The following is a 12,591-nucleotide window of genomic DNA, read 5'->3' as shown; positions in this document are numbered from 1 at the left end:
AGGACACATTTCCCAACAGCTAGAACTCTCAAGACTATGATCAAGATAAAATAAAGAAAACAAAAGAAGTAGACAAAACTCAAGAGTGTATTAGCCTCCAAAGTTTGCTAATCTTCCATCATATCATCATTATCATCATTTTCCTCATTAGAAGTGGAACCATCTTCACTTCCACTTTCACTTCCTTGATCTTGCTCACTTTCTTCATCATCTTCCTTAGCCTCTTCTTCTTCAACATTCCTTTGGACCTCTTGTTCTTCACCTACCTCTTCGTCAATACCCTCATCATCAACAACCTCATCATCGACATTCTCATATTCATCCGGTCTTTCACCACTAGATGTGCTTGGAAAGAAGACTTCCCTATCCGCCCAACTAGGCAAAGGACATGATGGATCAAGTAGTCCTTGTCTAGCTAAATGAAGGAGGGGTGGATATTGGGCCAAGTATGCATCTACTCAATCATTATAAGCCTGTTTGTGCATCTCTTGCATGAGTAGAGTCATGTAGTCATTTCCTACTTCAACATCTTTGGGTTTGAACTCTTGATATTTGAATGGGTAGGGTGGTGTGACAATGGAGGAGGAGGGCTCTTCAATTTCGTCCCTTTGTTGACGGATGATGTACTCGGATTCCTTGGAGAGTGGAAGAAGGTAGTTTGTTCGGTGAACACTCAATCGGCAAATCTTTGAAGGCAAAGTGAAGGATCTAGCATCATTGGTTAGCCACCCATAGTTGGTGTCAAGTGATTCATGCTTAACCCACTTAAACTTGTTAATCATGGCGTCCATATCAATGAGATGTCCCCCTTTGACCGCCACATAGGTGTTATCTTTGTTGAAATTTGCGTCAAAGTGCTTGGCCAAGAAAGTAACTAGACCTCCATTTACAATATAAGCGGTGCATTCCTTACCAAAATCGACATTAAGCCATCTTTCCACTAAAAGCCTTAGAGCATTATATGGCTTAGTGAATTCCCTTCCTATATTCAAGGCCGACTCAAGTAGAATACAATCGAGCTTGGTAAAATGATTAGTGCCTTTTCTTGCTATTATAGTATTCCCGATGACCTTGTGCCACACTCTAATGCCCGGATGGTGGACTAATAGAGCACGACAAGCATGAAAGCTCACAAATTTATTCCCGGAAATTGCCTTCCAAAGAGGAGCGGGGTCATACTTTTCGGGCATCTTGTGATAAAATGGTGTATCACTAAGGCCTAATATCTCACTCAAAACATCAAAGGTGATGCGCCTATTCACATTTGCAAGGCGAAACTCGATGTATTCTCTAGTCTCTACCTTAGTCACTTTTTATGAATTCCAAGGTAAGGGAGGGGTATGTCAATTCTTTCATGGTAAACAATTTACCCAATCCCATGGCCCCAAAGAAGGCTTTTGTTTATTCAAGGACACCCAATTTGTTCAAAGCATCTTCACAAATGAATTTGGTGGGCAAAATGGCTTTCTTAGCATACTTGGCAAATGTATCCCTATGGGAGTCGGAAATGAAAATTACCTCCGGATAGTTGGATAATTGAGCGATTTCCGGAGTTGTTGATGTTGTAGCTTCCAAGGGAGGATCTTGTTGTTGTTAAACTTCCAAGTTTGCATTAGCAACCACCATAGTCATTGAAGCTTTCTTTGCTTGAAGACTTTGTTGCCTTTTTGAAAGTGTCTTTGCTTTGAGTGCCTTTGTTGCTCCTTTTATTCTTGCCATTGTTGATTACACCAAGAAAAGATTGAAAATCTTCAATTTCTAATTGTGAGGATTTTGCTTGGAAGGATTTTGAGATGAAAGGATTTTGCTTTGTATTTCAAAAATCGACTCAAAGGTTGAGGATTTTGGTGCTTGAATCAATTATTGTTGCAAAAGGAGTGATTAATTCTTGTTGTGAGGAAGTTTTGATTTGTTTTTGTTGAATTTGGTTGATGAAATCTTGTTTTTGGTGATGGAGAGGATGAGGGTTTTGGGGTTTATGGGTAGTGTTTGAATGTTTGAATGAATGAAATGAATGTGGGAAGGTGTATTAAAACACCCGAAAAATTCAAAACAGCAGGGGAAGACGAGCGGATTCCTGTCGGGACGCTCGGATTCTGCTCAAATTGGCTTCAGGAAAACTCGCCTAAAGACGAGCGTCTTTTAGTGAAGACGAGCGGATTCTGCAATTCAGGACGAGCGACTTTCCTCAAAGACGAGCAGATTCTCTTACAGGAACTTTGCTAAATCTGCACTGGTAAAAAGACGAGCGTCTTTCTACAAAGACGAGCGGCCAGTTTCAGACGAGCGTCTTCTTAGCTTGGACGCTCGGATTCTCTTACAGACCAAAATTTTTCATTTTGCAGCTCGTTTGGACGGACGGATTCATCCACAAACGCTCGGATTCCTATAAGACGAGCGGATTACCCATAAGCCGCTCGGATTCCTCCTGGTCTACCCGGATTCAGGTCCATCCGTGCACTTACATAGCCCGTGTCATTTCCATTCTTCAAATCCCGTGTTCTTCATTGTAGGGGCACTACAAAGGCATGAATAGCCTAGGCAATTGATATCCCCATACTAAGTTGAAGCACTACACATCAATAAAATCATTAGTCCCTCCCTCACTTCTCTCGAAAATGATGAATATCTTGATCAAGGCACAAAAATCCAAAAATGACAAAAATGCAATGTAAGAATTAAAATGCAAGTTAGGGAGTTAGAAATATTTACAAATGGTGGTTTGGAGAGGACTCCACCAAACTCTCATCTTATGTGAGATGTCATGGGGGCATGTTCAAGGTGTTGTTGATGTTGCTCAACACCTTGAAGAAGTAGTCAAAAGCTTGTTCATTGTTATGATAAAGATCCTCAATAGATCTTTGCACTTGTTGTCCTTCATGTTGGTCTTGATCGATAGCATTACCAATATAGGGAGTGAAAATCCCTTCAAACTCATCGTCCCAAAGACCGCAAACTTCATCTACTTGATCATTAAAAATCTCTTGAGTTGATTGAGACAACTCTTCCACCTTCTTGTCTTGGCCAATAAGGCCATCCTCTTCACTTGTCATGGGTGAGCTTTTCAAGCTCTCTTTGTTGCTATTCTCTTGCTCTTTGAATGGAGCATCATCAATTTTCTTCTTCCATTGGAATTCCAACTTCTTCCTTTCATCCTTCCGGCTATAGTGATCAACCATAAAGCATGGTTCATGCAAACGGGGAGCTCTCATGGTCTTGTCAAGATTGAAAGTTATAGTTTCGTCTCCCACTTCTAGAGTAAGCTCTCCGTGCTTCACATCTATCACCGCACCGGCGGTGTGCAAGAAAGGTCTACCTAGAATGATTGGAATATTGGAGTCTTCTTCCATGTCAACAATGACAAAGTCCACCGGGATGAAGAATTTGCCAATTCTCACGGGAACATCTTCCCATATCCCTAATGGTGTCTTCGTCGATCTATCGGCCATTTGGAGTGTGATGTTGGTACATTTAAGCTCTCCCATCCCTAACCTTTTACTCATCGAATACGGTATAACACTCACACTAGCCCCTAGATCACATAAGGCTTTGTTGATCGTGGTGTTGCCAATGGTACACGGTATTGAGAAGCTTCCCGGATCTTTAAGTTTCGGAGGTGAACTCCCTTGAAGGATTGCACTACTCACCTTAGTGAAGGCGATAGTCTCAAGCTTCCAGATCGACTTCTTTTTCGTAAGGATGTCCTTCATGTACTTCGCATAGGCCGGAACGTGATTGATCAATTCCGTGAAAGGAATCGAGACTTACAAATTCTTCACAATTTCCATAAATTTTCCAAGTTGGTCATCAAATTTGGGCTTAGCTTGACGACTTGGAAAAGGAAGTCTAATCACAATGGGCTCCTTCTCCTTGGCCTTTTCTTCACTTTTCTTTGAAACTTCTTCTTTTGTTAGTTCATTTTCCTTGGAGTTTTGCACAACTCCATCTTTGTCACTAGCTTCCACAACTTCATCCTCAACTTGCTTCTTTGGTGCTTCATATCTCGTACCACTCCTCAAGTGGATGGCACTAACCGTTTCATGTCTTGGGGGATTACGTTGGGGTGGTAGTTGCCCTTTTTGTCTTTGAAGTTTGAAGATGCTAGTTGGGTCATTTGAGTCTCCAACATTTTTGTGTAGGCTAGGATGTTGTTGATAGTGATTTCCTTTGCTTGACTATCCTTTTGCATTTGAGTGAAAAATTCTTGTTGATTCTTTTGCATTTGGATGACCGCTTTTTGAACATCAAAACCTTAGTCATTTTGTTGATTGTATGGAGTTTGATTTTGATAACCTTGGTTTTGGTTGTAAAAGGGTTTTTAATTTTGGTTTCTCATGGGAGGTGGGGTATATGTGGGTTGAGGGTTTTGAACATTTTGGCTTTTGTATGAGAGATTTGGGTGGAATTTGGTGTTTTCATTGTAATAATTTGAATAAGGGGTACCACTCTTGTATGCTTGAAAAGCATTCACTTGTTCATTTGTTCCCCTACATTCACTTTGGTCATGTCCCAAAGTTCCACAATTCTCACATATCCCACTTAGGATTGATGAAGATGCCGTCATGGCATTAACATGATGCTTTGGTGATTTTGAGGCTTCTTCAAGTTTAGCCATAGCTTTTTCGAACTTCAAATTCATGGTATCAATGTGAGGACTAAGTTGAGCACCTAATTGAGTAATAGAGTCCACTTCATGCTTTCCTCCTCTAGTAGCCTTGCGAGGTCTACTATATTGTGAATTATGGACCGCCATTTCCTCAATTTTGTTCCAAGTTTGATTATCGTCAACTTCCGTGAACATACCATTCGATCCCATGTTGAGAATGTTTCTTGAGTCTTCATAAAGACCGTTCCAAAATTGTTGAACTAAGAACCATTCGCTAAGTCCATGATGAGGACATGAGCGACAAGTTCCTTTGAATCGCTCCCAAGCTTCATACAAAGATTCTTCATCCCTTTGCTTAAAACCCGTAATTTGAGCTCTTAGCATGTTTGTCTTTTCCGGTGGGTAGAACTTTTTGTAGAAAGCTAGAGCCAACTTCTTCCAAGAGTCAATTCCAAGAGTAGCCTTATCAAGGCTTTTCAACCATTGTTTCGCGGTGCCAATTAGAGAAAAAGGAAATAAGACCCATCGAATTTGGTCTTGAGTTACACCGGTTTGTGAAATCGCATCACAATAGTCACAAAAAGCCTCCATGTGAGAGTGAGGGTCTTCACTAGGCATGCCCCCAAATTGGCTTCTTTCGACTAATTGGATAAATGCGGATTTAGCAATGAAATTTCCGGTTAAGTGTTGTGGTGTGGGAGTACCATTGGGTAGGTTCTCCTCGGTTGGTACGGAATGTGATGAGAATTTAGGCATTGTGGGTTGATTTTGTGTTGGATTTTGTGTTGGGTTCTCCTCACCTTCTCTTGCAAAAGGGTTGATGAACTCAATAGTATTTGGTTGAATATCTACAACCTCACTAATACCTCTCAAAGTATTTCTAGCAAGTCTTCTATTGGTTGTCAAAGTCCTTTCAATTTCGTGATCAATGGGTAACAAGTTACCTTGTGATCTTCTAGACATGAAAAATATCAAACAACTTGAAAACAATTAGAACAAACTTTGAGGATTTTTACTTCCCCAAGGCGGAGAAAGACACAACTAATAACAATCTAGGAAAATCTAAATCAAGTTAACACCGTCTCCGGCAACGACGCCATTTTTGGTCGAGCTCAAACGGAGCTTTTTTTTCGGTTACTTGTCATTAGGAGTACCTAGACCAAAACAATATTTATATCTCCAAAAACAACTCTACTATGAGTAAAGAGGTAAGTAAAGGTCGGATCCCAAGGGACGGGTATTGAAGTGAGATTTTCAATTGCAAGTAGCGGTGTCTAGAGTTCTCACAATTTGGGTTGATGTAAGAAGATCACTAAACTAAATAGCAATAAAAGTAAACAAGCAAGATGATTGAAATGAGATGTAAACAATTGATAAAAGGCACTAGGGTGTCATGGGGTCATAGGGGATTCATGGGAATTGATCATACAAACATATTCTCAAATTATAAGCAAGCAATTATTATTGTGATGGATCGAGTTGGTTTATATCTTACAATCCTAGGGAGGTTTGGGTCCCGGAGCCGAATCGATTAGATTGTACAACACCTACAAGTCGACTTAATCCACCCTACTCAACTATATGCATGGTCTAATGAGACTCGAGTTGGTTTATGTATTACAAGTCTCATTGAAAAGGACTTGATGGTAGTAAATGCAAGGATTCATAGGCTGAGCATTTCATCAAACATAACATGTGCATAAGTTGAGATCACAACAAGCAAGCAAATAAATTATGAAAACATATTAGTTTAAGCATGAATCATCCCTCATGTTGGTTTCCCCTAATTACCCATTAACCCTAGTTAAGGAAACTACTCACTCATTATCATGGTAAACATGCTAGCAAGGTTGTCAATCATACTAACAAAGCAAAACATGATGAATAAATTAAGATGATTAACAATAATTAAAAAGGGATTAAGAGAGTTATACCTACTAATGATTCCAATAATAAAGCAAAGAATAATAGAAGTACTTGATGAATGATTGGAAGGTTGTCAATCTCCCAATAATAACCCAAATAATCTTCAATTACCCAAAATAAAGGATGAACAAAAGAGAAATTAAGGAAATGAGATTTGTATTAAGACTTGATTAGAAGTTGATTACAAGATTAAAGATAGATTAGAATGATATAAACTATACTAAGGATTGATCATAAGAACATGCTCAGCAAATTAGACTAATGGGGTATTTATAGTGGGGATTAGGTACATAAATTAGGGTTTACTAAGGGCTTAAATGACGATTAAGTCCTTGAGGAATCACTCCTCTCTCGGGGAGATGCCGGTCTCTTCTTCGCCGGTCTTTGAAAAATATGCGCATCCTTCATTGAACAAGGAGAGAATGAAAAGTCGCTGTAACACAATCCGAGCGTCCAAGGCACGGGACGAGCGGATTGTGGGTCTTTTGGACGAGCGGATTTATTGGGTGGACAGGCGGATTGTGGTGGTTTTGGACGAGCGTCCCTCTGAAGAAGACGCTCGGATTCCTGGTCTTGGACGGGCGTCCAGTGGGCAATCCGCTCGGATTCTGAGTCAGCTTCTTCCTTTCTTCTTTTCTTCCTTCTTCTTCCAACAATCCTCGGGGATCTAGTCGGAGATGCAAGGATCTTTTCTCATCATTTCCCATCTACTAATAATATGTACAAAGGCCTTCTAGTCTTGTCTTCTCTTTGATGCTTGGTCATTGAATTCAATCAATTTAGCTCTATTTTGCCATGAAAATGCAAGGTTTGCACTCCTTTCCTACCAAGGGGACAAAACCTCAAAGAATATGCAAAACAAAGGACTAAAGACAATAAATGACCTAAATATGCACTAAAAAGCATGGGAACAAGGCTAATTCGGGGACCAAATATGCTCAAATAATGGTTACATAAGTGACTCCCGCTTATGTCAAATGGTCAAGAGCTTCGTCCTGGAAGAGAGGTCTAAATTCCGTAAGGACGAGGTTGTCGATTTGAAGTATCGAGAGGTTGGCAAGGCCAACCGTGCCTTCTTTGAGGATTATGTTGATGGAGCTAGCCCAGATGTGATGAGACCACCGAAGCGGAGAAGCTTGGGTCCCAAGAATGTAGTGGGCCGTGCATGGGCTCGTTTTGGGCCGAACATGGGGTCTTGCATTAGATCGGAGGCCGTTGCCGTTGTATATCCGTTGAGGATCCGTTCTGAGGAAGAAGTCCATGCTAGGCGGGCCATCAAGAAGAACAAGGGGAAGATGTACCCCGAGGGAAAAGGCAAGGGTAGAATGGAAGAATGAAGACCTCCCTTACCCACTTTATTATTATGTTGTCTTATTGTTGTGAGTTTTTATTATGTTGTACTAGCTATGTTTTATGTGTTTTGTGCTAGTTTTATTATGTGAGGTGTTTTAGTCGACACCTTAGCTTTGACAAGTTGTAGACTCGTCGAGCTTTATTTGTTGTTGAAATTGTAATCCCTCCCATTATTAATTAAATAAGAGGATTGCCTGTGTCAAAAGTGTGAACGCTTCTTTCTTCCATCCATTTTGTAAAGGTGATTCGGCTTGAATCGTCCTAAACATGTGCACTTGGGAAAGTGGGATTTTTGTGGGAAGGGAGAAAGACTTATTTTTTTGTATTTTGTGGGAAAGGGACTGTTCTTCCCTTTTTTTTTGAAGGGTTGATATGGGTGATATTTTTTTGATTATGGGGATATTTTTTTGATTATGGGGATGGTTGTATCCTTCTTGTGTAAGAAAGGACTGCCTACGTATCCACCTGAAGAGGTGAAATCAAACCATGATCGTAGTTCGAAATGTTTTGTAAATTTATTTGGGTTTTGTGGTTGTATCCCTCATGTATAAGAGGCACTGCCTACGTATCCACCTGAAAAGGTGAAATCAAACCATGCTCGTAGTTCAGGGGTTTTTGTTTTAGTGCAAAAGGATGTTGCCTTTGACAGATCAAAGGACATTCGAAACGGGCAAGGTACCGCAACTTAGACTCGACAAAACATGCAATTTCAAATCAGAACGCGTTGAGGAACTTGACTTGAAAAGGGTTAAGGTGGATGCTAGTTGTAAAACTAGGCTTACGTTGTTGGTTGCTACGGTTCAAGGGTAGTATTTCTTGAGTTGGTTTAGGTTGGTCGGGTTTGTAAAATCCTCCCCGTCTAGGTCACTCAGTGTCACTGCGCCCCCCGAATTTATTTTCTTGACCATGTATGGCCCGGCCCAGTTGGGTTTGAATTTTCCCCTCGGATCGACGGGTAGTGGTTCTCGGACCGACTTGAGGACCAAGTCGCCTTCCTGGATGTTCCTGGGTTTGACCTTCTTGTTGAATGCCCGTTGTATACGTTGTTGGTATAGCTGGACGTTGTGCAAGGCGTTGAGCCGCCGCTCGTCTAGAAAAGTGAGTTGCTCGTACCTTTGACGGGTCCATTCCGCCTCAGGGACTTGACTTTACAGTAGGATGCGTAGAGATGAGACCTCTAACTCTACCGGTTGAACCGCCTCCATACCGTACGGTAGGTAGAATGGTGTGGCGCCTGTCGGTGTTCGAATGGAGGTTCGGTATCCCCAGAGTGCGAATGGGAGTTTGCTCAGCCAATCGCGGTAGTTGTCTTGTATTTTCTTGATAATGGTGATAAGAGTTTTGTTAGCTGCCTCCACCGCTCCGTTGGTTTGGGGACGATAGGGGGATGATCGATGTCGTTTGATCTGTCCAGCAAGGCTGAGTTTCCGCCCGGAAGTGAGAGCCTTGATCGCTGATGATTTTATGGGGTACCCCATATCGGCTGATGATGTTGTTTTGGATGAACTTGGCCACTTGTTTGGCGGTCAAGACTGCATATGACTGCGCTTCCACCCATTTGGTGAAGTAGTCGATGGCGACAAGGACGAAGCAATGCCCCTTGGTGCCTATCGGATTGACTTTCCCGATGACGTCGATGCCTCAGGTTGAGAAAGGCCAGGGTGATGTCATGGTGTATAAAAGGGATGGTGGTATGTGTTGTATGTTGGCGAAGATTTGGCAATTGTGGCAATGTTTGACGTAGTTACGGCAATCGACTTCCATAGTGGTCCAGTAGTAGCCAAGCCGCATGATTTTTCGGGTAAGCATCATTGCGCTCATGTGAGGGCCACATTCTCCGTCGTGAACCTCTCCTATGACTTTTTTGGCTTTGTGATGGTCAATGCAAAGGAGGAGAATCCCTTGGGGTGTTCTCTTGTATAGTTGATCTTGGTTCATCAGGAATTGTGATGCAAGTAAACGGATGGCTCTTTGTTCTCTTGGGTCAGAGTTGGTAGGGAATTCATTTTTGGTTTTGTAGTTGAGGATGGCTTGGTACCAAGGTTCATCATGGCTTTCCTCGTCGTCGTTGATGGCATAAATGTGGGCTGGTTCGCTCCTTCTCTCGACACATAGGGGCAACGATGTCATGTCGCCAGGTATATTAACGAGTGCGGCAAGTTTTGCTAGGGCATCAGCAAATTGATTTTACTCCCGCGTTAAGTGGAAGTAGTCAACTTGGTCGAAGAACTCGGCCTCTTGATTGATTTTCGCTCGGTAGGGAGCTAAACTGTCGCTTCGGATTTTCCATGATCCGGACACCTGGTTGATGATGAGCGAGGAATTGCTGTGGACCCTCAATCTCTTGATGTCAAGCGTGATGGCTGCTTGTAGGCCGATGAGGCATGCTTCATATTCAGCGGCATTGTTGGTGACGGCGAAGTCTAACTTGACTGAGATCGGAATATGTTCTCCCTCTGGTGATATTAGAAGGATTTCTACCCCAAAGCCTCTCAGATTAGATGCACCATCGAAGTATAGGTCCCATGCGTCGGAGTCGGCATAAAGGATGTCTTCGTCAGGAAGTGACCATGTGTCGGTCGTTGGATACTCGTTGACGGGATTCTCTGCTAGGAAATCGGCGACTGCTCTTCCCTTGATAACCTTGAGGGGTACAAACTTGAGATCAAACTCGGACAGCATGAGCGTCCACCTAGACAGCCTTCCGTTTAGTACGGGTTTTTCAAAGATGTATTTGACCGGGTCCATCTTGGAGTAGATGTGGACCGTGTAGCTGAGCATGTAATGCCGCAACTTCTTTGTTGACCATACTAGGGCAAGGCATGTCTTTTCCAGTTGAGTGTACCTTGTCTCGTACGCAATGAACTTTTTGCTGATGTAGTAGATGGCTCGTTCTTCACCGTCGATTGTTTGTGCTAGCATTTCTCCCATGGCTGTGTCGGTGACAGTCAGGTACAGGGATAAGGGAATCCCTGGTTGAGGTGGCATGAGGACAGGAGGTTTGGATAGGATTTCCTTTATCCCGTCAAAGGCCTTCTGGCAGTCGTCGTCCCAATCGGTATGATCGGAGGCGCGCAATATCTTGAAGATTATTGGTTCACAAATCATGGTGAGCTTGGCTATGAAGCGGCTGATGTATTGAACCTGACCGAGAAATCCCCGAATCTCCATCTCGTTCTTAGGCCGTGGCATTTGTTGAAGGGCTTTGATTTTGGTTGGATCAATCTCAATGCCTCGTTTGCTGACGACATGTCCCAAGAGTTTTCCGGAGGTGACCCCAAATGCACACTTCTGAGGATTTAGTCTCATGTTATATTTCCGCAGACGAGCGAAGAATTTTCGAAGGGCGCCGATGTGGCGGTCCCTTTTTCTTGACTTGCCAACCATATCGTCGACATATACCTCTACCTCCTTGTGCATCATATCATGTAGGAGAGTGGTAGCGGTTCTTTGGTAGGTAGCCCCGGCATTGATGAGACCGAAAGGCATGACCGTGTAGCAATATGTACCCCACTGTGTAGTGAATGCGGTCTTGTGCATGTCCTCCTCAGCCATTTTGATCTGGTTGTACCCAGCATACCCGTCCATGAATGATAGGAGGGCGTGCTCGGCAGTATTGTCCACCAGAATGTCAACATGTGGCAAAGGGAAGTCGTCCTTTGGACTCGCCTTGTTCAGATCGCTGAAGTCGACGCAAACCCGAATTCTCCCGTCTTTCTTTGGTACAGAACGATGTTGGCCACCCAAATCGAGTACTCGGACACTTTGAGGAAACCAAATTTGAAATGTTTATCTACTTCTTCCTTGATTTTCAGGGCCCATTCAGGACGCATCCGGCGCAGCCTTTTGCTTCACGGGTTTAGCTCCAGGCTTGATAGGTATCCGGTGCTCCGCAATTTCCCTGTCAATCCCAGGCATATCTCTATAGGACCAGGCGAATACGTCCTTGTATTCGTGGAGGAGATCAATGAACTGTTGTCTTTCCGTGGGGTCAAGGGTTGTCCTTATCCTAAGTTCTTGAGGTGTGTTGTCGGTTCCTACGTTAATAGGTTCGGTCTCCTCAATGACGGGGGTTCTGATTTCTCGTTTGTCAAGTTCTTTGGATAGGTGAGGTGGGTAGTCACTCAAGTCAAATTCCTCATAGTCATTCAGAATCGCATTGCAGTTAAATTGAGACGAGTCAAAAGCAAACTTAGTGTTCATTAAGTTGATACGAGCGAAAAGCTCGGAGAGGACAGACATCTCATGGTCAGTCAGAGGCGACACAACAGAGGAGGTGGCCCTTAGAACAAGCTCCAGGTTGTCACCTTCCAAGGGAGTGGGGATGACCCTAGTAGACTCAGCCTCTAAATCAGCCACAAGTTTGTGATAAAACAGTGGGAAGGGGACCTTGACTGGGACATCAGGAGTGTTAGGAGCTATGATAGACTCTGACTCCGTTTGAGACTCAGATTCTTCTTCACTTCCCTCTTTGAACATTGGCCTTCTCCAGTTGTGATCTTGAGAATGCGGCCTTGGCGATCGGTCCACTTGACGGTTTTCCTCCAGCCCTGTGTAGCTTTCTCCGGGTCAATATCGGAGATCAAGGCGGTGGGGTCAAATTGGTTGTCCTTCAGAGCGATGTTGATGATGTCCTCATAGTCGAGGTGCTTGACGTTATCCTCTCCAAACAGGAGAGTGACAGCTTGTCCATCGAGGCATGAGGA

At 43.1% G+C, this 12,591-nt stretch overlaps 1 non-coding gene across 1 annotated transcript; it reads left to right on the top strand.

The window, feature by feature from the left end:
• Positions 1 to 4,883: 4,883 nt before the first annotated feature.
• On the top strand, positions 4,884 to 4,990 carry LOC141602847 (small nucleolar RNA R71). The gene has a single exon (XR_012524754.1). It is a non-coding gene; the product is annotated as a small nucleolar RNA R71 (small nucleolar RNA).
• Positions 4,991 to 12,591: the final 7,601 nt, after the last annotated feature.

This window comes from Silene latifolia, chromosome 9 (assembly GCF_048544455.1).
Source record: "Silene latifolia isolate original U9 population chromosome 9, ASM4854445v1, whole genome shotgun sequence".
In the NCBI taxonomy this organism is placed as follows: Eukaryota; Viridiplantae; Streptophyta; class Magnoliopsida; order Caryophyllales; family Caryophyllaceae; genus Silene; species Silene latifolia.
This window is presented reverse-complemented; position numbering and strand designations above follow the sequence as displayed.